Source organism: Simochromis diagramma, unplaced genomic scaffold (assembly GCF_900408965.1).
Source record: "Simochromis diagramma unplaced genomic scaffold, fSimDia1.1 OVJJ01000176.1, whole genome shotgun sequence".
In the NCBI taxonomy this organism is placed as follows: domain Eukaryota; kingdom Metazoa; phylum Chordata; class Actinopteri; order Cichliformes; family Cichlidae; genus Simochromis; species Simochromis diagramma.
The window spans coordinates 1,293,870-1,320,123 of NW_024386892.1; the positions used below are offsets into that span (position 1 = coordinate 1,293,870).

A 26,254-nucleotide genomic window follows, 5' to 3' on the forward strand; every position below is an offset into this window, starting at 1 on the left:
CAGGAAAACGTAGAGTACTATCAAGGAATAAAGGGAGGGAGGGAGGGCAGGAATGACAGGAGGTCAGTGACTGCCACATCGCTTCACAGCACACATGTACTGACTGCTGAATATACTACAGAGTGGGATTTCAAACAAGTATTTCTCTGAAGGTGCTGAGAGCTGAAATAATGTCAGTACTTTTGTTCTCTCTCTCCTTTTGTGTCATTTATCGATGCTCCTACAAGTGAAAATGAAGAACTCATTGTGTTCGGAGCAGACTGGTGGCCATTATGGACACTGTATACTGTGCAAAATCCAAGTTTCATTGAATAGACTTTTCTTGACTTTCAACCACATCTCTTGTTTTTTTTCTTTACTCACAAATTTTAACTGGCACGACGTGTGCTGCATCAACCAGAAGTAACCAAACACCTTGATGCTGCAATATTGTCATCATTCATATAAGATTCATGTGCACCTTTGTTCAAAAACCCCAGTGACCTTCAAAAAGTCTTTTGCTTTTGTTTACAATCTATAAATGTGTAGATAAAAAAAAAGCTTTAACTCTTCCTTTTTACTGCAAACTGCTCTTGCACATTTGATGTAAGTAATAATAATAATAATAATAATAATAATAATAGTAATAATAATAATAAGGCATTGCTAAAAAGCACAAAGCAGGACATTTTTTGTTTAATAACTTAAATCCACATAGAATCTGGAAATCATCCTTCTACAAATCCCAAATAAGACTGATTATATTTTGCGTACTTATGTAGTCTGCTATAAAATTTAGAAAATGAGCCAACAGAACAGTGGTAGAGCTATTAAAACAGGGGAGCCTTGTTAAGAACATTTATTTGGCAATTATTAGCTGTTGGACCCATGTCAGGGGAGCAACCCTTCTGTCTTTTAATTGCTGTTTTAGCTTGCTATTTTTTATTTATTTTTTCTTTTAGCTAGATAGCTTCCCTTATCCAAGAAGACTCTCCTCAGTTTCAAGAGACATGCATATTGGGTTAACTGGCCAGTCTAAACTGTTCATAGATGGGGATGTTAACTAGAGCATGTAAAATGTTATTTAGTAAGTGTGTAAATGTAAAGTTATTGAAATATTACTCAGTAATTTTGATCAAAATTGACATGATAGCATCACATAGTTGTTGCACATTTGTTAGCTGCCCATCCATGCTAATCTTCTACTCCATCACACCCCAAAGGTGTTCTGTTGGATTAAAATTTGTTGACTGTGGGGGACATTTCAGTACAGTGAACACATTTTCATGTTCAAGAAACCAGTCTGAGAACATCTGACATTGTGCAGCCATTAGTACACTGTAGTTGTTAAGGGGTAGCAACAAACTCGGGTAGGGTCTGGCATTTAAATGATGCTCCACTGGTATTAAGATGGTGCCAAGAAAAAAAATCACCCACACTACTGCATCACCTCCAGCAGCCTGAACAACTGATACAAGGCAGGATGGATAGATGCTTTCATGTTCTTTACACCAACTTTTGACCATACCATCTGAAAGTCTCATATGTGTGATGTGATGCTGACTACACACACCTTTTGATTGGATGACACCCACTGGTTTTATCTTCAAAAATATGCTGGTTTTTAAAAGTATACGTCAAATATTTGCTATAAATTCAATGTAGTGTGGCATGCAGAGGTAGGACCAAAATGCAGGACTTGGAAACCAAGGAATCAACTAAAAGAGGCAGCTTCATTGGTCTCAGTACTTGAACTCAAAAGAAAAAAACCTTAAAAGACTTAGCAACTATGACTTTACAGCTAGGAATTAACAAAGAAGCATGGAACACAAAGAAACACACAGCAAACTGGGGCGATGCAACAAACAGCAGAGAGGGACTGAGGGCTTAAATTCACACAGGATAATGAGAGGATAGGTAACAAGTGGGAACACAGCTGGAACTAATACAGACTAAAGGAAAAGAGGAAGCAAAACAGAACACAAGACACACAGGACAAGAGACTATCAAAATAAAAGAGGAAGTAACAACACAGAGAAACAGACTAAGATACAATGAACTTGACAGCTTCTCTATTGCTGAAGTCCTTCATCAAGTTAGATGTGTACTTGTCAAGTTCTCTTCAAGCTTAGCTTGGAGTGGTACAGTTATTATATGCTCCAGTTCTGCATGCATCTGTGAGGGATAAACAATGAAAGAATATAGATATTTATTGCATAAATAATAAACAAATCATGATGTATTAGTGATGTGTAATGATAATAACAATGAATGTTTGCTTTAAAAGGAATCATTTCAAACACACAGAGAATATAAAACAACACTCAACACTTGGGTGTCATCTTTTAAAACACCATTCGACAGCTGAACTGCAACCAGACAATAAAGAACCATGTATTGTTGTATTGTTGCCTGTCTATAAAAGTCATAACAAGTCATATCAAGGTTCAAATCTTCATAAGCCTGCATTACTAAATACTCAGTATTGGGCTTTTAGGCATTTGGCTCCTAAATTGTCAGTAACGATGGAATGGGCGAACTCTCACAACCACTGAAGGACATGGTATATAAAAAAGACAAAAACAAACAAACAAAATTATTCTACAAAAATAACCAAATCTTCTAAAAGAGGTTCAGAGAATTTTGTATACCCAAAGACTTTTACAGTCTTAGTAGTCTTGCATAATTAAACCGAGTAGATAAAAGAATGAACCAAATGAGACCATGGTGAGTATGGATTACATGTCCTAAAATGTCACTGTTACTTAACAGACATTGCAGAGAAAACAAAACAGGAATATACTGAAATGTCCTCTCAGTCTTCACATCGAGGATTAACCCAACTAGATTACACAACTACATTAAACTATTCTTTGTATTGTGTCCTTTTATAAACTGTAGCCAGGGGGCATCTTTTGCAAAGGCTTTGGCTAAAGGACAAGATTTGCACACTTGGGTAACTGACTCATCAGGTTGAACACAATGGCTTTTAAGAATATAAGACAGATTGTTAAAGATGATCGGAACAGGTGGCAAGTTCAACAAATAGTGTGACCAGCAGCTTAAACTGATACAAACAAAATATGTTTCAATAACCACAAACCTCTGACAATGGACATGCGAGACAAAAATAGCACTGTTTTGCTGCTTGCATAAGAAACTGGTGTAAATTAATATCTATGCAACTTAAATTCTTAAATTTGTTGTAGCATTTTCCATTTCCAAGTGATTTTCCTAGACACTCAAAAAAAAAAAAAGATTATTATTAATTCCTCTAATATATCAGTGAAGAAGAATTGTCTCTAAGGTTAACTGTGGGTGGGCAAATTTAGTGACATTGCGCTTTAAGTTACAAGAAAAAGTTACAAAAAGCGAAAACTATGGAACCCTTATCCTAAGATCAAGAATGAAGTTTTTTTTTTATTTGGTGCTCATGCAGAACTTCAGTCAGAATTGAGAAGCAGACTGATACTAGTTGGAGTGAGAAAAAGGTAATAATTGGCTCGTATAACCGCAGCCACTGTTCTTGCCCTCCTTACAACTCTGAGCTCTGAATGTGAATGTCGCTGTAAACTTTTTGAGGTTTAACACAATTTCCTCAGCATCCAATGGTTCAAAGCCACTCTGGGATTCATCCTTGCCAGCTGAGCCTGGATCGACTTGTACATTATATCTGATTCAGGCTTGACATTATTTTCATGACTTCTGACTGTGAGAGCTGACTACAGGCTTCTTGACTCACATATTCAAAAATGTCAGCAATGTGGTAAGAACAGAGCAGAAAACAATGGCTGCCAGAACATGAAGGTTGTGACGAAAATTGGCTTCGGGCTGCGCTTAAGGAAAGAAAGGCAGTTGCATATCTGATGCAAGCATGACAAATTACTGTATCGTCATTCTGCTGGGCAAGGAAAGACATTTTCACTGTGGCTCCTTCTTTTTTTAAGTTGACTCATTTTGTAATTTGAATAATTTTGAATTACTGGATTCATCTGTCTTTGGTCTGAGTGTCATTTGTGGTTATCTGCTTAAGAAAAAAGGACACCAAAACATAGCTGAAGTACTGAAAAATATTTTTAGATACTTTATAATAATGCATTTTGTGCATAGGATTAAAATAAGTGAGTAAAATTGTTGAAATACTGCAAATGATGCATTCCTGAAACGTGGCAATGCTCGCAATAATGAAAAAAAAAAATAAAATGGTTGTTGCTATACATTTTTGGGCCTAGTTTGACAGTTGAGCAGTTATGATTTTCCTTATTTTACATCATATATAAACTATTGGTTATTTCTATCTCAATTAATCATGGTCCATGATCTAGAATATCAAACAAGAGATACATTATAAAAGACAAAAAAAAAAAAAAACCCAATAAAACCTCAGAGCATTAAGTAGTTGTGAGATTTTCAGAAAAATATTTTAACTGACACACACCCTATTAAAAATGTTTCACAGTTAGTGATAATTTCGGAATGCTCCATAGTTGAATTTTCACAATAATCTACAGGGTGGGCCATTTATATGGATACACCGTAATAACACGGGAATGGTTGGTGATATTAAAGTCCTGTTTGTGGCACATTAGTATATGTGAGGGGGCAAACTCCTCAAGATGGGTGGTGACCATGGTGGCCATTTAGAAGTCGGCCATCTTGGATACAACTTTTGTTTTTTTCAATAGGAAGAGGGCCATGTGACACATCAAACATACTGGTAATGTCACAAGAAAAACAATATATACTTATCCATATAAATGGCCCACCCTGTATAATAAAACATAGAAGACTTTGAAAAATGAAATTCTTAGTCATGAAACTGAAGACAATGCCATTAATGTCCAAATGTCATGCCTGATTGAGCAAATATGACAAGTTGTAGTCTAATTGCCACTACTGTGAAATTAATTTTGCTAAATTTTTGCATATTTATTATTTTTGAGATCTTCTAAATCTACTATTTCCTTCCAGACCTAGCAACCTAGAGGAGCGTTATAATGCTTTGTGGTTCAGGCTGCTCTAAATGTTTGGTTTTAGACAGTGTTTTTTTCCTCTTGCCTCTTTATGATGTAATTGAGAGCAGATGTCGACTGACTGGGACTATTTCAACGCTCACATAACAGTGTTGGGGAGTAACGGAATACATGTACGGGTGTTACATATTTAAAATACAAAATATGAGTATCTGTATTCCGTTAGTTTCCATTTCAAAAGGTGATATTCAGAATACAGTTACTTTGTTGAAATAAATGGATTAGATGGCGGTCTTTTCCTGTTTCATATGTTAGGCTATGGTCTCTCTATTTTTGGTAATTCCACACCGGTGGAAACCCAAACAAAACACACATTAAGATGCTTTAATGCCTGTGTGTCAATCTCACGGCCCATGTCACCTCTACTTGTGGCCATAATGACATGAAGAATTTTTTTTAAAAATTATTATTCATAAAATGATTTAATATGAAGGCAATAGGCAGAGTGTTACAGGCATAACCCTAAGGAATGTAGCCTCATGGCCAGTGTAGTCCGTGCTGCAGGGAGAATGGACTGCCATACCCGTTATGTGTCTGTGATCGCGAGGGAGGGAGAAAAAGGAGAATAGAAAAGTATGAGTTGTCACCGAGCAGAAACGGGAGATGGAAGCATGTAAATATAATAATAACCAAGAAGAGTGCCTGATGAGCCCAGTTGTAAGTAAGCTATTAAGACTCGACTGTACACTGTGTTCGTGTTTTCCTCCGAAACAATAAGTTCCGTTGGAGCAGCCTTTCAACGCCTCTCTCTGTCTCTCACTAGCAAAGTTGACCCAGACAACAAAGTAAAGCTAGTTTTCCGCTACAAACCCGACACGGAACCCAACTTTACTATGGTTAGGAGCCGCGGACCTTTTTTATATACGTGCAGAATAGTTTTCTATACGAGATTGCTGCAAAAAGTGCAGCCTTACCTAATGTCCACCCCACTGTTACTCATTTTATATTAAGATTTAAAAATCTAGTTGGTATTGGTATGGCGAGTAGCCTTCAGTAATAGTAATAAATCACACAGCAATAGTACATTCATGTAGTTGTAAAAAGCATGATAATATATTAAGTAATCCAAAGTTTTCAGAATATGTTACTGTCATTGAGTAACGTAACGGAATACGTTACAAAATACATTTTGGAGCATGTATTTCTTAATCTGTAGTGGAATACACTTTAAAAGTAACCTTCCCAACACTGGTCCCAGTCAATGGGAAGAAAACTGGCTTAAACAGAGAAAGGAGCCAAAAATGACTAGTCTCACACAGCTAAGGAACTAAAGGGCCACATATTTGTCTTCTTTTTTCTGCTGCTCTCTTAAGGGGTTGCCACAGTGGATCATACCAACATTCTCTATGTTGCCGTTCACTACATCCATCAATCTCAACAACCTTTGCCCAATATATCAACTGTCCCTGCTTTACACGTGTTCAAACCATCTCAACCTTATCTCTCTGTTTAACCTCAGCTATCCCTGTTACAAACTCATTTCTACTGATATCCATTCTGGTCACTTCCAATTAACATTTAAGCATCTTCAGCTCTGCCACCTCCAGCTCAACCTCCCATCTTTTTGTGAGTGCCACCTTCCCCAAACCATACATCGTAAAAGTTCTTACTGCCACACAACCTGCAACAGCACTAGATTTGGAAAGAGTTTGAGGATTTGGAATGATTTTAGACAGGACACCTTTCCTGAGACAACCAATAATGATGAATTATCCATCTGTCTTTTTAAATTTATCCTATTTAGGGCTGGATGGGAGAATCACCTTAGACAGTTTGCCAGTCTATCACAGGGCAAGCATTAAAATATGGTCCACTTTATGTGCTTGAACTTGCTACTTTGAGGGAAAAAATATGGAGAAAGTATTCATTGACAAAGCATTCATGTTGCTTTCCTGATATTACTAAATGTCTCTGAAACTCTGCATTTTGATCATCTTCTTTTACAACAACAATCCTTTCTGAAGAAGGCTTACCTCACCTAAACAAAAGCACAACAGTATGAAGCTCATCAGTTTTGAAACCACCACCAGGAGCAACTGAAAATGTGTTTCAAAAAGTCTGGGTAGAGAAGAAGGAAAGCCTGAACACTGAGAACTTTATGAATACACCACATACTGACAACATTTGGGTCTCTGTCAGAGATCCAGACTGATATTGTGTGCTTGAAAATTAGATTGAAAGGGTATGCAAATGTTGTTCCTTATTTGCATCATTCTTTCTTCCAGTCATGATGCAGACATTGTTATCAGTTTGAGCTGATGTATAAAAGCTAACAAAGCAGAGAGAGAGCTCTGAGGCATTTTGGTAAATGTAAATCCCCAGATTTTGCTTGTTTATTTTGCTGTGGCTGCTTTTCTGAAGTCATTTTTAAAATCTGCACAATCCAGGAAAAAAAGAGAGATGAAAACACTAAAGTCTCAATCCCACAAGATGATTGATAGTTGTGTGGTGTGGAATTTTCTCATATGGTGTTGAGGAACTGGGCACTGATCTCAGACCAGTCCTCCCACTCACAATATGTTTCACAAATGTTTTGCAGGCCATGGCCACTTAAAATAGAAATGCTGTTTGCACATAAATCCATGGGATTTTTAAGGGATGAAAGCTAAATAATGGGGCATTTGAAAATTGCTATACAGTGGGGCAAAAAAGTATTTAGTCAGCCACCGATTGTGCAAGTTCCCCCACTTAAAATGATGACAGAGGTCAGTAATTTGCACCAGAGGTACACTTCAACTGTGAAAGACAGAATGTGAAAAAAAAAAATCCATGAATCCACATGGTAGGATTTGTAAAGAATTTATTCGTAAATCAGGGTGGAAAATAAGTATTTGGTCAATAACAAAAATACAACTCAATACTTTGTAACATAACCTTTGTTGGCAATAACAGAGGTCAAACGTTTACTATAGGTCTTTACCAGGTTTGCACACACAGTAGCTGGTATTTTGGCCCATTTCTCCATGCAGATCTTCTCGAGAGCAGTGATGTTTTGGGGCTGTCGCCGAGCAACATGGACTTTCAACTCCCGCCACAGATTTTCTATGGGGTTGAGGTCTGGAGACTGGCTAGGCCACTCCAGGACTTTCAAATGCTTCTTACGGAGCCACTCCTTTGTTGCCCGGGCGGTGTGTTTTGGATCATTGTCATGTTGGAAGACCCAGCCTCGTTTCATCTTCAAAGTTCTCACTGATGGAAGGAGGTTTTGGCTCAAAATCTCACGATACATGGCCCCATTCATTCTGTCCTTAACACGGATCAGTCGTCCTGTCCCCTTGGCAGAAAAACAGCCCCATAGCATGATGTTTCCACCCCCATGCTTCACAGTAGGTATGGTGTTCTTGGGATGCAACTCAGTATTCTTCTTCCTCCAAACACGACGAGTTGAGTTTATACCAAAAAGTTCTACTTTGGTTTCATCTGACCACATGACATTCTCCCAATCCTCTGCTGTATCATCCATGTGCTCTCTGGCAAACTTCAGACGGGCCTGGACATGCACTGGCTTCAGCAGCGGAACACGTCTGGCACTGCGGGATTTGATTCCCTGCCGTTGTAGTGTGTTACTGATGGTGACCTTTGTTACTTTGGTTCCAGCTCTCTGCAGGTCATTCACCAGGTCCCCCCGTGTGGTTCTGGGATCTTTGCTCACCGTTCTCATGATCATTTTGACCCCACGGGATGAGATCTTGCGTGGAGCCCCAGATCGAGGGAGATTATCAGTGGTCTTGTATGTCTTCCATTTTCTGATGATTGCTCCCACAGTTGATTTTTTTCACACCAAGCTGCTTGCCTATTGTAGATTCACTCTTCCCAGTCTGGTGCAGGTCTACAATACTTTTCCTGGTGTCCTTCGAAAGCTCTTTGGTCTTGGCCATGGCGGAGTTTGGAGTCTGACTGTTTGAGGCTGTGGACAGGTGTCTTTTATACAGATGATGAGTTCAAACAGGTGCCATTCATACAGGTAACGAGTGGGGGACAGAAAAGCTTCTTACAGAAGACGTTACAGGTCTGTGAGAGCCAGAGATTTTCCTTGTTTGAGGTGACCAAATACTTATTTTCCACCCTAATTTACGAATAAATTCTCTACAAATCCTACCATGTGAATTCATGGATTTTTTTTTCACATTCTGTCTCTCACAGTTGAAGTGTACCTCTGGTGCAAATTACTGACCTCTGTCATCATTTTAAGTGGGGGAACTTGCACAATCGGTGGCTGACTAAATACTTTTTTGCCCCACTGTATGTGGATCTCATGGGAGGATATATTGCCTTTGAAAATTTCAATACTGCAGCAGTAAATAAAGATGCTTATTCAGCATGTATTTAAAACTGGATGCTCCCATATCAGGATTTTCCATATATACAAACTGTATTTATCTGTTTGAGTTTGTTACTTCCTGTTTTATTTTGAAGGCTATTTTCCTCATGTGTTAAACCAAGTACCCCTTGCCTTTTTTTCTCTGTGACATTGTCTAGTGTAAGTAACCTCTGTGTTGGCTATAGGTCTTTGGTGAGTCCCCTTGTTGGTGCAAAAGGTACTATTTCATATTTATTACTAGGAGTCTGTTCCAAAACACTTAATTTCTCATTTCTTTAGTTAAATCTACAAAAAAACTGCCAAGTTTGACAAAGTGCTTAGGTTCTTTGCCAAGTTGTTTTTTATATAGAGTGGTACTTATATAACCTCATTCACCAATTTACACCCAGTTATACAAGCACTTTTTTCTATGCTTTTCCTACCTGAGTGCTTTCTACCCAACACTCACTCAGACGGTTGCATCACAGAGCAACTTGGGGGCTGTAGAATGGAGCAACCAGGAATCAAACCTTCAACCCTCCAATGAGTAGATGCTCTCTACCTCCTTAACTACAGTCAAGACATATATAACATGTAGACACAACACTGCTTGAATATTTTGGAGGAAAAAAACACATCAAATGATCAGGTACAAAGACTGGGAGGGAAACACAGCCAATGTCCAAAGAAAAACTTTGAAAGACATTCAGAGAGATTTGAGAACTATTGTTCAGACCACTGGTTCTTTAGAAGCAAAATATAAAGAAAGGGGTGGCTCAAAACGTCTGCACAGTACTGTAGACAATGGGTTTTGCAGGGTACAGATATGTGTGGAATGTGAAAAGAAGAGACAAGAACCCCAATTGTGTTGTTATTATTATTAATATTGTTATTATTGTTATTTTTTATTATTGTCACTGTTAATGATGACTATCATAGTTTATCATTTCAACTTTATAGCATATAAAGCTTTAAAAAAGCCCCCCCAAAAAAGATTTTATTGCATGAAAATCTTAACACATAGTATTTAAAAGTAGAAATTTTGCAGGAGCTGAGTTAAAGGCAAACCTGCTCTGAGGAAATCTCACATTCCTTTAAGCTATTTGAATTTTTTATAATACAACTTTTTGTTCAATTTAATTTAAGGTAAAATGGAGATTACTTAATATAGCAGCTAGATGCAGCAATTAGTCAAGGTATCAAATTAATGGCATGATATTGGCAAGTTGTTGTACAGGTTCATTTGCAGGTCAGACACACGCCTGCAGCCAACAAACTTGCAACACGCTCTCACTCACAGCATGTGCTCCTCATTTATGAAGCTTTATGTCTTCTCTGCAATCCTCCCAAAAAATGAAGCTCATCTGGGGAATACATATTCAGAGAAATTACACATTCCGCAGGCGACGCCCACTTGATTTCCACTGGGTTTTGAAAAAATGAGAGTACGGAGGAAGCAAGGGAAGTGGGGATTGTGGGCACAATTAAATTATGCCTAATTACAAGAAGAGTCTATACCAAATTGAGTTGATATGCATCTTTCATGACTTAACTAGATATCAGACAACGTGTGTAAGCATTGCATTGTATCATGAGTTGATGTGTAAAGGTGATAGTGATGCACTTTTGATGGCAGGACTTAAGCGAGTGAGCCCAGAATTATCTGATCTACTAGGGTTGTGACTGTTGTGCTTTGGCAGCTTTCCCAAATTTGGAATTGAGGAGACACAGGGGGAAGGTTGTTGTTATTGTCAGGGGTACCGTACCTTGTTGAATCTGTCACGAAGCCAAAGTATATCAGAGTACAAGCGAGGACGTCATTCTGAATGTCATTTTTAATTGAAAAATAAATAAGAAGTGGCATTGCCTGCAGCTACAATTCAAGCATGCCATCACTGTAGTATCATCTACAGTATGTTGTCCAAATTAGTATTCATCAAATTGTCCGGGGAAAATCCCTGAATGGTTTTGATACTGCGTACCAATTTCACACCACTGCAAGTATCACTCCCTGAAGTGAACACTGTCCTGTCCTTAAAAGGAGACAAGTGACGTTATCTGACCCCAACACTGACAACTGATGAAGACTAGCAAAAGTGTTATAAACAATCAAAGATCCTGTCCTTCATGTTGGTGGTTCAGCTAAGCAGTTATTAGAAAGAGCTCCAACTTCAGGCACACTACTAGAGGACCAAAAGGTAACCTCCTTCAAGGTGTACACAGCAACCTCCGTGCAACCAGGAAAAAAGAAAAAGTGCTGGTTAATAAATGATTTTACGGAACTTTTGCAGTCTCGGACCAATTGCAAGTCATTGCAGTAAACATCTGGTCACTCAAAGGTTGAACATGGGTTACCACTATTGGCTGCAAAGCAACTACAGAGTTCAATTCAATTCATTTTTGTTTATATACCACCAAATCACAACAACGGCGACCTTAAGTTATATCGTAAGGTAAACAGCCTACAATAATGCAAAGAAAACCCCAACAATCATGAGTAAGCACTTAGCTAAAGTATGAAGGAAAAACTCACTTTTAACTGGAAGAAATCTCTGGCAGAATCAGGCTCAGGAAGGGGCACCCATCTGTTGCAACCAGTTGGGGATGAAAGGAGGACAACGGGACAAAGGACACACTATGGAAGAGAGTCAGAGATTACTAATATCAGTAAAAATATTACTGATGAGCTTTATCCAAAAGGTCAGTGGCCTCTCCCTTAGAGATTGGGTGAGGCGTTTAGGAGGGGGCTCAGAGTAGACCCACCACTCCTTCACATCTGACCAGGATGCCTCCTGTGTGAGGTGTTCCGGGTATGTCCCACTGAGAGGAGGCTCTCGGCTGTTGTTCACAAGTTGGAGGAGGTGGCCGGGGAAAGGTAGGTCTGGGCTTCTCTGCTTAGGCTGGTGCTGCCGCCCTGGATAAGCGGAAGAAAATGGATGGATGGATGATGGATGGCATTACTAACGATTAAATGCAAAGTGGTGTATCATTACATAGAGGATGAAAAAAAGATAAGTGTAAAAGAAACACTTAGTCCATTAATTGGACACTCCCAGCAGCCTAGGCCAATTGTAGCATAACTAAGGGATGGGTTCAGGGTCACCTGATCCAGCCCTAACTATAACCTTTACCGAAGGAAGGTTTTAAGCTTAATCTCAAAGGAGACAGACACCCTAAGTGGTTCCACAGAAGAGGGGCCTAAAAGCTGAAAGCTCTGCCTCCCATTCTACTCTTAATATCCAAGGAACCACAAATAAGCCATCAGTCTGAGAGCAAAGTGCTCTATTGGAGTGATATGGTACTGTTATGTCTGTGTAAGATAACATGGGGGCTGATTATTCAAGACCTTGTATGTGAAGAGAAGGATTTTAAATTAGATTCTAGATTTAACAGGGAGACAGTAAAGAGGAGCCAATATGGGAGAACTACACATTCTCTTTCTATTCCATGTCAGTACTCTCGATGCAGGATTTGGAAACAAGTCTTTCCAGGAAGGCCTACAGTATTAATGGAGGACAAGGTAGTGCCATCCAGAGTTAGTATCTAGTTAGACATAATTTAAGATTTTTAGGGCTAAATAAAATAACCCCAGTTTTGTTTGAAGTTATAAGCAGGTAGTTAGATAATTAGAGGAATGTCTTAAAGACAGAACTACCTGGATGACCTCTAATTGCTGTGTGTCATCTGGCTTCAAGGATACATAAAGCTGCCTTAATAACAATACTGGCCAAGTCAGCTGGTGGGAGTTAATCTAAGTCTGATTCACATCGACTGCAGTCACTCTCAAACAGGTTGGCAAATCTCTTCAATTAATCACTATCTACTTTATAAACGGCAGACAGATTGCCAATATGTTGCAATAAGTCTAAGTGAGTCTGTGGCAATGGGTGCAAGCGGTCTGCTCCATCAAATGATAATGCACAGAAGGTATGGGGCAGGCAATTTACTGCAAATTATTGTTAGCTAGTCTCTCCATCTCTACTAGATTGTGTTTATTGGAAAGGAATGAGAGGTTAGTTGTTAGCAAAACAAGCACATAACTGACACAGTTGGATAGCTCAAAGCTACAGTATACAGTACAGTGCCAAAAATTTTGGCAAAATTAAAATAAACAAAATTTTAGTTCATATGTCCATAAATTCAGAAACACCAGGTGCATATCTCCAGTTCACTTTCATACACTGCAGGAAGAACACGAGTGATGTGGGCATGTCAGCGCATGACACACTAACAGTATCTTCATTAATACAGACAGTTTATTATCTGACAGTCAATAACATTTTCTGTACTTCTGCACAACACGGATGTCAGCGGTTATACACAGATTGCAGGTTTATATGGAAGAACAGTTCACAATAAAGCTACTTTGGATATACCCTTCACTCCACCTGAGTTTCAGTCCTCAGGACCACACACAGTTCCAAAAAGAGGCATTTACCCTTATATCACAAACATATTCACTCTTTTTCAGCCTCCCTGAAAAAAATTGCACCAGTCTTGGTAAATGCTGCTCATCAGTGAAATGAATTAGTTGCATCTGTTTGTTTATATTATATATTTATATGTCTATGTACTATAAATGTAGCATTACCAGGACGTCAGAGTTTTGATCATTTGAATGCAACTACTGCTGAAATTAAGCCCTGCTTGTGAATGCCTTGTACTCTAGCACATACAATTTGGTCTGTCTATAAATATCCCCCAATGATGAGCTGAGGATTTAAAAAAATGGAATAGCTGCAGCTATTCAAAAGCTATTCAGTGGTCCCTTTGGGATGACAAGACTTGTGTATTCAGAGGTGTGGGAACATTCAGAGCTCAGCTGAAAGTAAGTAACAGTAGGAGCATTTTAAAACAGCGCCATGGGTTTGAAGTGAATAGCACTCATAGCACTCATCTAAGGCAAGAAGCATAATAATCACTTTTAGAACAGTCTGCCCATGTCTCACACAATGCAGTGCATTAGCATCCCTTTCTTTAGGCTTCCTTTATTGCTTTGCCAACAATTTACCCATTTTTCCCCTCGGTTAAATAAAGCTGATTGTTCCATGATACACAATAGCTGGGTAAAAAACAAAAATAAAAATCAATACATAGTCCATTTTAAATGGCTGTGCAGGGGTGCTGTAAACACATACTACAGAGTGGCATTTAATTGCTGTTGTAAAGATATAGAAATGTGGAAAATAGGCTATAATGCATCAGAAGACAAGTCATAGCTCCTAGAAGGTTAACCATGAAGCTAAGCCAAATCAAGTGTCAGTTTAGGTTAACAAGCCCTCACACACGTCAGTTGCCTTTGTTCTTTTCCCACCCTAGATATTTTCTAATTGAAATCACCTCAGTCTTATTGTCCATAAGCGAGAGAGACACGGGGGGGGTAGATAGATAGATAGATAGATAGATAGATAGATAGATAGATAGATAACAGGTTTTAAGTCTGTATTCATATAAGGGTTGATAAGTGTTCTTCTAGCTATCCCCTTTCAAAGTAAAACACAAAATAAACTTTATATAGGTTGTTACAACTTTTTACATTAACAGTTTCTTTTTGCGCTTTAAAAACACAGTAACAAAATAAAGTAAATTACTGTTATTGAAGCTGAAATTGGATGTAGAAGTGTATTGAGAAAATAGTCAATTAAATGGTAATAATTAAACATAACTGCTCTCTAGGAGACACATGGATAATGTAGTGAGTTTCATGTAGACTCTGGCGAGGGCATTATTCACTGTTCTGGGTTTGGAAAATAATCTGCTTGGACACAAGCTTCCAGCGATTTAAAAATCAAGTGTCATCTGAAGCTAACAAGCACTCCGGACACAAGTTGCCACTAATACATAATTTACCATTTCTTCCGATGTTTGCAGGTTTCTTAATGTGAGGAACATTTATATCAAGGGCTGTCAAGTTTTTGAGTGCCAATTTAGGCCTGGGTGTCTGAGGTCCACACAACAAAAATGTGCACACTTTTTGTTAGTGCGTACATTGTGTCTTTTCAGAGAATGGTAAAGAAGCTTACAGCAGTTTTAAAGGTGGAATTTCTTGACAGTGGCTGTACTTGTTGTTGGGAAAGTAAAGCAGAAGAATTATAACTGAGGAGAAGTGCTTCTCTGGTCTTGTTCTGTCCTGTTTTATATTGTAAGAAATGAAATATGGCTGCTTTAACTTTCTTGAGCAGCTGTGCCTACAGATCTCACTTTGAAAACTCTGGATGTCCTACTTTTGTGCTTATTATTCGGGTAAAAGAATTTCATGTTCGTAACACTGAACCATCACCCACCAGTCACCAGTTTGTTGTACTCCGACAGCATTGCATCACAGAGATTGGCAGAAACTCTTTACCAAGCACACCAAGCGTACACAGGTAAGCTCAATTTGTGCGTCTTGTCCACACCTTAATTCACTCAAAGCCGGATTATAACCTTGGCTCAGGTGAAACGACCAGGCTGCCCTGACCGCTAAATCAAAGGTAAGCCCACACTTGTGTGTGGCGCAAATCTCCACAGACAGAGTTCATAATGGAACAGCAATGGAGAGGTGACAGAAATGTTGAACTACCGTATTTTCACGACCATAAGGCGCACTTAAAAGTCTTAGATTTTCTTCAAAAAGTGCGGCGCGCCCTATAGCGCGGTGCGCCCTATGTGTTGTAAGGAGGACGTAGTAGAGAACACCATGAGAACGTTAAAGGGTGAAGTGTGGGCGTTGATCGTATATACCGGGACAATCGCACATACCTGTAAGAACAGGTATGTGCGTTATGCAGGACATCGTTGTTTTAACAACCCTGAAAATGGCAAAGAGACACGCTTACGAAGCACAGTTTAAACTGAAGGCCATCAGCTACGCGGAGGAACATGGAAATCGAGCAGCGGCGAGAGAATTTAAGATTAACGAATCGATGGTTCGCAAATGGAGGAAGCTGGAAAACAAGCTCTGGCAGGTCAAGAAAACGCAGCTGAGTTTCCGCGGACATAAGGCGAGGTGGCTCGAGTTGGAGGAAAGACTCGAGCGGTGGATCATCGAGCAAAGAGCGAGCGGGAGAAGCGTTTCGACGGTCACCATTCGGCTAAAAGCAGTTTCACTAGCTGAAGAGATGAACATTGAACATTTCCAAGGAGGTCCGTCTTGGTGCTTTCGTTTTATGAAACGGTGCCATTTTTCCATCCGGACCAGGACTACAGTAGCGCAGCAACTTCCAGCGGATTATAAGGAAAAGCTGGCCATCTTCCGCTCCTATTGCAGCAAACACATCGGCGACAAAAACATCCAGCTCAGCCACATCACAAACATGGACAAGGTCCCGCTCACTTTTGACATCCCGGTGAGTCACACTGTGGAGAAGAAGGGGACCAGCACGGTAGCGATACGCACAACGGGGTATGAAAAGTCTTCTTTTACTGTTGTGCTTGGCTGCCATGCTAATGGACAGAAACTGACGCCTATGGTGATTTTTAAGCGAAAGACTTTGCCTAAAGAGAAGTTTCCAGCAGAAATCATCATTAAGGCAAATGAAAAGGGCTGGATGGATGAGGAAATGATGAAAGACTGGCTGAGGGAGGTGTATGTAAGGAGACCAGGTGGTTTTTTCCACGCATCACCATCGCTGTTGATCTGTGACTCTATGCGTGCCCATCTCACAGCCGATGTGAAAAAACTTGTGAAGCAAATGAACTGTGAGCTTGCTGTCATTCCGGGAGGCCTGACAAAGGAACTCCAACCGCTGGACATCGGTGTGAACCGCCCGTTCAAAGTAAGGCTGCGAGCGGCCTGGGAGCGATGGATGACCGATGGAGACCACAGTTTCACTAAGAGTGGAAGGCAGCGCCGGGCGAGTTACGCCACAATTTGCCAATGGATTGTAGATGCTTGGGCTAACATGTCTGCTGGCACTGTTGTTCGAGCTTTCGCAAAAGCCGGCATCGTTTCCGAGGAGCCGCACGGCACGGAAAGTGACTCTGACGGTGAAGACAGTGAACCTGGCATGTTTGATGGAGATTTAGCGCAGCTGTTCAATTCAGACACAGAGGATGAGGACTTCGATGGGTTTGATTGATGATAAAAATGTGAGTACCAAACTTTGTTTTGCTCCTGCTTTATTTTTAAATACGCACACTTGTATGCTTGTGTGTTGTTGATGATGACGATTATTGGTAATAAAAATGTGAGTACCAAACTCAGTTTTGCTCCCGCTTTATTTTTAAATACGCATACGGTACTTGTATGCGCCCTATGGTCCAGTGCGCCTTATGTGTGTGTTAAATACAGTAAGGGCACACATAACTGAGACTGCGCCTTTTAGCACAGTGCGCCTTATGGTCGTGAAAATACGGTATGTCAAAATTGGCATATATTTTTCCCCGGAAAAAATATTCATCGCTAATCTTAAAATATTCATGCCATGTTGTAGCTGTAAAGCGAGTTTGACATTGAGAGGTAGTTGGCAGGATTCCATTGTAGGAGCTCTGTGGCCATCAGCACAAGACGGCTGTAACGCATAACGGCAACACATTCACTTTCAAGCTTACATTGGTGTTTCACCCCCTGTGTGCGTATGTATGATGCTTCACGGGAAAACTGAGCATTCTATTTCCGCTTGATCTATACTAGGTTTTCATAGAAAAAGCAAAGCACTGACAGATGACTTAAATATAGGATCTACAACGTATACTGGTACACATTTCTTACCACCTTAAATAATTAACTTTAATTAAATTCTACTTTGAATTATTAACATTAGGCAGTGATCTGTTCCAGCATGTTGGAGCTGTGGCAGTTTGAATCCATGCTGGCACTAACAACACGCTCTCACATCCTCGCACACAAATGCACACCTACTTCTACATTTATGCTATACACCAGCCAAAGTCCGTAGGTGTTCTTTGACTTGCAGGTGCGAGATTGTGAATGTGTCCAGCATTCGCTTCCTGCTGGGAACAAGCATGTGTTTTGGCTTAATTCAATCCTAATTACATATTTATTTTTATTTTCCCAGCTCAGCTTGATCTTTACCAAAGAACCATGGTTATTAAAATGTACAGTGATGGGGGAACAAAAAAATCACAAACAGTTGTAGGAGTGTACTTGTTTTAAATGTATGCACAACTAACGTTGTTCTGAAATTAAGCTATGCTCTTCATTTCTGAATATGCTTATGTTATAGGGAAAATATATTGCATGTAAAAGTGAAATATATATAAATGTGTAAATACACATTTTTTTATAGCTGAGATATTAATGGCAGCACCAATGCTATTTTTGTCTGTTACAGCTTATATAAGGAAAATGTAGCACTCTAAAACTAGAATTCAAGTAAAGCGGTAATAATACAGTGATTCTTCAACTCTAATAGAGAACATTTGCTTGTCTCTTTTCAAAAAAAATAACAAAATAAAACCAATTACTGGACCTTTTATCCAGCAGTCAGTTCTGTGTCCTAAACAAGCTGTTTTAGCTCCCTTCCCTTTAAGGCCTTTAACCCAACTTTCATTTGATTGTATTTGATTGTCTTTACTTCTCCAAACAGAAATTGGTTCTAGTTGGAACTGCCTTTAAATGTGCAAAGCTTCTGAAGACACCCCCTAATGTTTGTTTTTTTTAATTCTCAGATGGAAATGTACGGTGTGCCTGAGAGGTTAAATGCGCCGCAAATTAAGAAAATACCAGGAACTAGAAAAACTCTGCAAAAGCACACAAATCACAACAGAAGTTGAATAAAACACAACTGAGACAATAAGGATTTCTCTATTTCTGTTGTCTTTTGTGTGCTTTTGCAGCATTTTTCTATTTGCTGGTGTTTTCTTAAGTTGCATGTTTTAGAAGACACTGTTAAAATGAAAATATGCCCATTGCCTTTGAAATCATAGGTGAGCCATTCAAGTTCAATGATCAGGACACGACAACCGATGTGTTACTTTGAACTTGTGGTTCACCTCTTTAAACACTGCATCAAATGTCGTGTTTTTTTGGGAACAGCGTCTTCTCTCTGACGTCAAACAGATCAAGGAGTAGACAAATGGGTCATATCTAATACAGTATGTCCATACACAACTGTGGCATTATTTATGTATAAAAAGCTTTTCTTACAAACTCAGTTTGTGCATATAATAACCTCACCCAAGTGACAAGAGTTGTGTGCTTCATATCCAGGGGGCTGAGGCTGAAAACTGCCAAGTCACACCTAGCAACAATACTCCACAGTGCTCCAAGCACACACATATGCACACAAAAACACAAATATAACGCAAAGACACACTTAAGTATTTAATAGTGTGTGTTTGTCTCTGTCCAAATGCTTCATCGTGCAGGTGGGCATAGGCACAGATTAAAAACGGGCAACGTATCAAAACAAGGCTATACCCCTGCCGTTTATGTTTGCTGCACAGGCTTTTTCTTCGAGGCGTTTGAAAGCCAGTGGGTATTATTTTTAATGATGGTTTATTGAAACTAATCTGCCACCCTAATCAGAGGGACTTTTGCAATCTGTGTGTCTGGCACTTTTTTCTGTTTATGCTGCTGGCTGTTTATGTCATACCTAAAAAGTATATATCAGCCAAATGCATTTTCAATCACTCACAAAATGGATAGGAATAATTACGTAAAGCCTCACGATCAAGTCCAAATGTTGCACTCACCTTGTCTGAAGGTCACCAGGAGGGTTGAGATAATGGAACACAATGAAGCAGATACAGCAGAGACTACATCCAATGATACTAAATGACTCATAGCGGTGACAAAAGATTTGACAGAGCAGGTTTTTCACTTGGATTCATCTGAAAAGGCATTTCTTTTGCTTTGAGCAAACAAGTGAATCAATTTTGTAATCTTTAGGGTAACTCACAAACACTTGCACACAAATACATAGTTCCGTCACTGATTGTAGACTTTTTTCCACCCTGTGTTTGTTGTTTATCTCTTGAAATTGTCAAATAAATCAAAAACTCTTTGAGTTTGTTGTTGGCTGAAAATGTTGACACTAGACATTTACTGATTCCAGCATAATGGGCAACTAGAGACAAATGGAAAGAAAACAACTTGAACTCTTCACATAATGAAACAGGAAGAGTGGCAGAGGCACATGTCTCCAGACTTTAAACCAAATGGTAAAACTTGCCTTTTGAATTTTTATTTTTCACTTTTCCATTTCAGAACTTCTTAGTTAAGCTTATAAAAGATATACTTTGTGGTAAAACATGTTTTTCACAATGTCAGCTGCCCCATAGAGGTCAACATGCAATTCTTCTCCTGTACTTTCTTTCCCATAACAGCGACAAGACCACCAAAAAATATTTTGCCACAGTGGCATGGCATCCACTGCAGAACCCTGCTTCTCCTTCGTCTGTACCCACAGCTTGAAAAAGTGACGGCAGGGGGTTGTGAACAAGTTTCAGTATGTGATGAGATGTGAGTGAGATTCTGTCTAAGATAAACATGCCACCCATCCATGGCTTAACACCTATGAGACATACTGAGCTCATGTGTCAAGCCTCCTCCAAGTTATTCCCTCATTTTTCATTCCTTTATGGCTGACTGTTGGCCATTATACTGGGCATCCAATAATCCAGTAGCATTTTAATTGGTACTCAACCAAGTTGCCTCAGTAATGGTTGTTTTGCTTGTCATCACTGTAAGTCACTAAATGTCACTGATATTCCACAGTCCCTTATGATGCAACCAAAACTAATTTCTTTCTGTGTGATGGCCAACATTACTAGAGTTAAGGTATATTCATAACTTGGGGTTAGGTTGCATTTTAGCCACATGCTAAATAGTCATATTATGAGAAGCTAGGAACTATGTCGCCTTTCAAATTATGCCTACATGGACTTTGCCTTAAAGTTTTTCTTTTATAGGCTTTCCCAAATATGTAACAACCATAAATGTGAACCTCACCCTAAACAGGACATTCAGAACTTGTTTAAGAGGTCAAGAGGCTCCACTAACGGACATTACGGAAACACGAAACGAAGGAAAATCTTTGAAGAAAAATGAGACTTGGGGTTGTGGTACCACACTTTAATAATGCATTATGGGGTTTTTTTCTCACTCACTTGTATACTGTGCCACTCCTTTTTAAAATGATGCCAATACTGGGGTTCATAATGTTGACAAAACTGTATCAGTGATGCCTTATTACCCTCTTTAACATATTCAAACCAACCTCCCTGAGAAATCCCTGATAAGCCCTCCAGCTTTAGCATTTATATATAAATATATATATATTTATATACTGAGTCTGTACTTTTTGAAATGTGATGAAAAGTTTTTCTATGGAAGCTCCTTGGCCGTCCTTGGTCAAGTCAGACCGTGATGAATCATGCATTGGATCAAAGTGGAGCTGCCATCCTCGCGGGGGCACAACACTGTCTGCAGTCGCTCTCTTTCCACCTGGCTCTCTGCGTCAGCGGCCACAGGTTGGCTTCCCTCAAAGGATGTCACTGCTGAAACTGTCCCTTGCAAGACCAAACCCAGCAGAAGTGGGTTTTATTTAGTCCTCTCAAACGACAAGTCTCTTCCTCACTCCACTGCCTCTGCAGCTGGTACTTGTTGGCGCCCATCTGTTAAGGGTATTGTTTATGTGGTTGGTGATCCGGAACTCATTACCATCCCACCTTCCCCTATACACTATTGTTCTTCCTGCTAATATGGAGACTCTGATGCAATCTGTCTTGCGGTACAGTATGGAGCTGACTGTTTGAAAGGATAAAAGAAACAAACATTCCAGATGCTGAGACCTGTTTGAGGAGGAAACAATTAAAAGCCCCACAGAGAAGTTGGATTTTGAGTGTAATGTCCTTGAAAGAGGCAACAGCCAAACTTTATAGCTGAGAAGTCACTTTAATCCAAAGGTTCTCAAACTTTTTCTGGCATGTACTGCTGGTTTAGAAGAAACATTTCATACACCATTTCAGACAGCAAAACAAAGGTGTTTAATTGGTATAATAATAGATGTGTTCAGTCAGCTATATAGAAAAAGGTTCTCTGGTTATTTACCAGCCACACAGAGGAATCTCCGCTTGAAAAAGCACTTTTTTAACATCCCTTCACAAACACATTCCGATTTTAAGACATTGTCTTAGGGTTAAAGTTAGAATACGGCTTAGGCTTAGTTCGTAGTAAGGGCTGGCATTTAGATCATAGTTAAACATCCAATTCATTTCATTTCAGTTCAATACAATTTTATTTATATAGCGCCAAATCAAAGATTCAGGGTGCTTTATATTGTAAGGTAAAACCCTACAAGTACAGAGAGAAACCCCAACAATCAAACAGCCCCCTTTGAACAAGCACTTGGCAACAGTGGGAAGGAAAAACTCCCTTTTAACAGGAAGAAACCTCTGGCAGAGCCACGCTCAGGTAAAGACAGCCATCTGCCATGACTGGCTGGGGGTGAGGGGAGGAAGACATAGCAAAAGACATGGTGTGGAAGCGAGCCAGAGATTAATAATTATTATTAACTGCAAAGTGGTGTATAAATACATGGTGACTAAAAAGAAACATAAGCATAAGTCTTCCAAATGTGATACTGTTAATGTGTTAGCAAAAGTAGTCAATCAAATGGTGTGTGCATACCCCTCCCCCTTAAACTATGCATTTGCAAGTTTGCTAAATGTCATCATCAGAAAGTGAGCTTGATGATTCCTGCAGACATCTGCATTCCTATCAGTTTTTTTTAACTGCACAATTACACAACACGGCACGAATCACAACTCTGCATGCGTCCACATGGCAGACTTCAACTAGACTTTTTAAAAGTATAAAAGGAATGACCAGTCAGCCATGGTGTCTCCAGCTGGTCATGTCCCTCTCTATTATAAAATCAAGGCCTTACACACAGAGTACACAGGCAGCACTTACTGTAGGGGAAATACAATTAACAGATAACTTTTAGCCAGAATATGATAAGTGCATATCTAGATGACCTCAGTTGGCACTGGATATACTTGGATCCCCAGCAATACATGAGGTAAGACAAGAAGTGGATGGTCAGACATATTTCTCAAATTATTAGTACATAATGTTCCTTCCATTATTCTATTATTGTCATGGTTACAAAAATATGGCAGATTTAATGAATAAATATGTTTATGCGGCATTCTCTCTTAGTCGGCATCATGCTATCACCTCAGTGATGTTCATCAGTATTTATTTTTCTTGCTTTGCTTAATTTTAGAGAAACTTGAGGACAGATGGTAGAAATGTAGGTAATCCACATCTAATACAACCGTATTTGAATATGTAAACACTGTTTGGTGGTTGAAGGCTTTGGAAAGATTAATTGAGCAGCATGGTGGAGCAGTGATTAGTACTGTCTCCTCATAACAATCATGTCCCTAGTTTGAATCCCCATTGGCTGGGGCCTTCATTTGTGTGTGGAGGTTGATGTTGTTCCTGTGTGGCTTTCTTCCCACAGTCCAAACACATGCATGTGAACTCAGTTTTTCAGTAGGTGTACTGATAATCCATAGAATAAATTGCTGTTGCTTACTGTCTGAAACACTTTGAGTTGGCCGTAAGACAAGGAAAACAACATATAGGTACCTTTCCATTTCAGTTGATTACAGCAGAAATCACATTTTACTACAACTCTTTACCCGTTGAAAGCCTGCTTGGATTAACCCTTAAACTATTTTCTTGAGTGAGCGGTCATATATCAGGTCTGCTTATAGAACAAATTGACTGTGTGTTTATTAGAAATTAGTGAGGGTGCTCTCTGTCTATGCAGCTACCATTGGAGAAATCCAAAAACTATTCTAACACTGTCAGACCACTTATTATATACTGACACCTGTACGTAATTAAGGGTAGAGGGGAGGTCTTCAAATATAAAACCATAGGTTTTGAGGTTGGCCTCTGCAAAGATTAAAGTTACAGCTACTTTGTCTAGAAACTTTTTAAAGTGAGATATCAATTGCATACGTGTCCTTTTTATATCTGGAACACCGCTCTGGAACATTTAAATAGACTATATGCACTTGATTTTAAAAAAATATTCAAAGTCTGTGGGAGAATACTGTATAGTTTAAACACGTGCAGTGGCTGATTTTCTGATGCTGTACATTTTGCAGTAATGATGCCAATAATGATGAAGCCATATAATATCTTTTTATATACTGTAGTATTGATTCATTAGGCCAACTCTACAAAGACCAGTAAACCTCAGAGCCACAATAAGAGTCGCACTGCACAGCTGATAACCCATCCATTTTGTCCTCATATGGATGGAGTTACTCTAGTTTGCTTCATTAGTCCTGATCACAGTAATCAACCCTAAATGATGGGGTTATTGGAAAGTAAACTGCACTGTATTGATTAACCATCTATGCTGCATTTGATACAGCATACCAGTCTATTCAATGGCAGAGTGCCATTCATCGTAGCACTGTTTAGTTGTTGTCCTAGTAAGACTGAGGTGGCTGTCTCTTAATTGAGTCAGCTCTTTCCCTCCAACAAACTTCACCAACCGTTCAGAAATCAACCAATTATTAGTTCATCTGGCTGCTGTCAGTAAGCCAAGATTCTGGGGTGTGTATGTACTGTTGTGAATAATCAAACTGCTCCAAGAGCAAATTGCCTCAATAAATACCGTGTGTATATCTTAACAGGTAATATTTATAAATTCTGCAACAGCAAGTCACCCAAGCCTTGATAGATGCATCCTCCTAGGTCGATGAATAATGCAAATGAAACTAATTCTTTCTGACCTAGTGCCAAGCCTAACACACATTTATATGCTTCGCTAGTGAATGATGTGTGAGATTCCTATTACGGAAAGGAAGCAATCTGTGTTTTAATAATGGGGCTGGCAGACCTTGGCCTTCCTATTCTTGAGAGGTTGGATGCACCTTATGTAACTTCATGTTGAATTAAAAGGTTTGATATGTTCTCAGGCATTATTTGAAGCAGCACTTGCTGTTTATTTGTCTTGTTTTGAAAGCAGCCACATGCTTATTACACTGAAATAGCTATCATAGTGGAACTAATGATAGTATAATGTGGTGAGATGATTTTTTTAACTGAGAATTATCATCAACCTTGCATATGAGCTTTTTCTCAGATCATGGGATGAAAGATTGGATGTAGCTGCTTAGCAGCATCACATCCATTAGCATGAAAGATATATGCTCAGGATGTCAAATGAAAAGCAGTGGCTATGAACCAAATCCTGCTAGCTGGAAGTCTTAGTTATCAGTGTTTATAAGAAGTTGCATTTACTCCTTTAATAAATGAAGCCAATTTGTGATATGTAATGAAATACAATCGTTATTCTTTCAATGGTCACATACCATAGAGTATTACGTGAACACTGCCAAATGGCTTTACATCCTACCTTATTCCAAGCAACAGATCTTTTTTACTGCCTGTGCTCATGTGTATGACAAATTGAAATTCTTATTCAACCATAATTTGTCGCAGATGTTTCTACTCCTCTTAGATTAAAAAGAGACCAACCATAAATATCTATTAGATTTTTACATTTCTAAGAGATGTGTGAAGATAAATCTTCATCAGCCAGGGATGTCCCACCTTCACAGAGGAAGGGGTATATAATAAAATTCATGTTAATGTTAGATAGGCACAGAGCAGCTGCCTAATATAAATAATACGTTCTACTAATCTCCCTATAGTACTCACTCCAAGGCTTACGTACAAATTTGCCTTAACAATCAAAGATTATACTTTCAATTGAATTTACCAAGTAGTTTTTGCAAGTAGGTGAAATTCTGCTCACATTCCTGTGTTAATATTTTCTGATATTGCCTAAAGTTGCCTAAACAATTTCTCAGGTACAAGCAATTGGAAAATAAAGAGGTGATAGTAGAGAAACAGAACCAAACTACAATGTACAGACTAGGGCTATCTAAGTCAAAACTTCTTCCGGTAAAACATTTGTTTTTCCATGAGCTCTTTTGGAAGCTATCCGTCACTGAAGGCAGT

General features: G+C 39.1%; 1 long non-coding RNA gene across 1 annotated transcript; it reads right to left on the reverse strand.

Annotated features, from left to right (window-relative positions):
- Window positions 1–5,715: 5,715 nt before the first annotated feature.
- Window positions 5,716–23,213, reverse strand: LOC120734762. Its single transcript, XR_005696106.1, has 3 exons — window positions 23,202–23,213; window positions 17,038–17,039; window positions 5,716–5,838 (listed from the first exon to the last, which is right to left on the reverse strand). It is a non-coding gene; the product is annotated as an uncharacterized LOC120734762 (long non-coding RNA).
- Window positions 23,214–26,254: the final 3,041 nt, after the last annotated feature.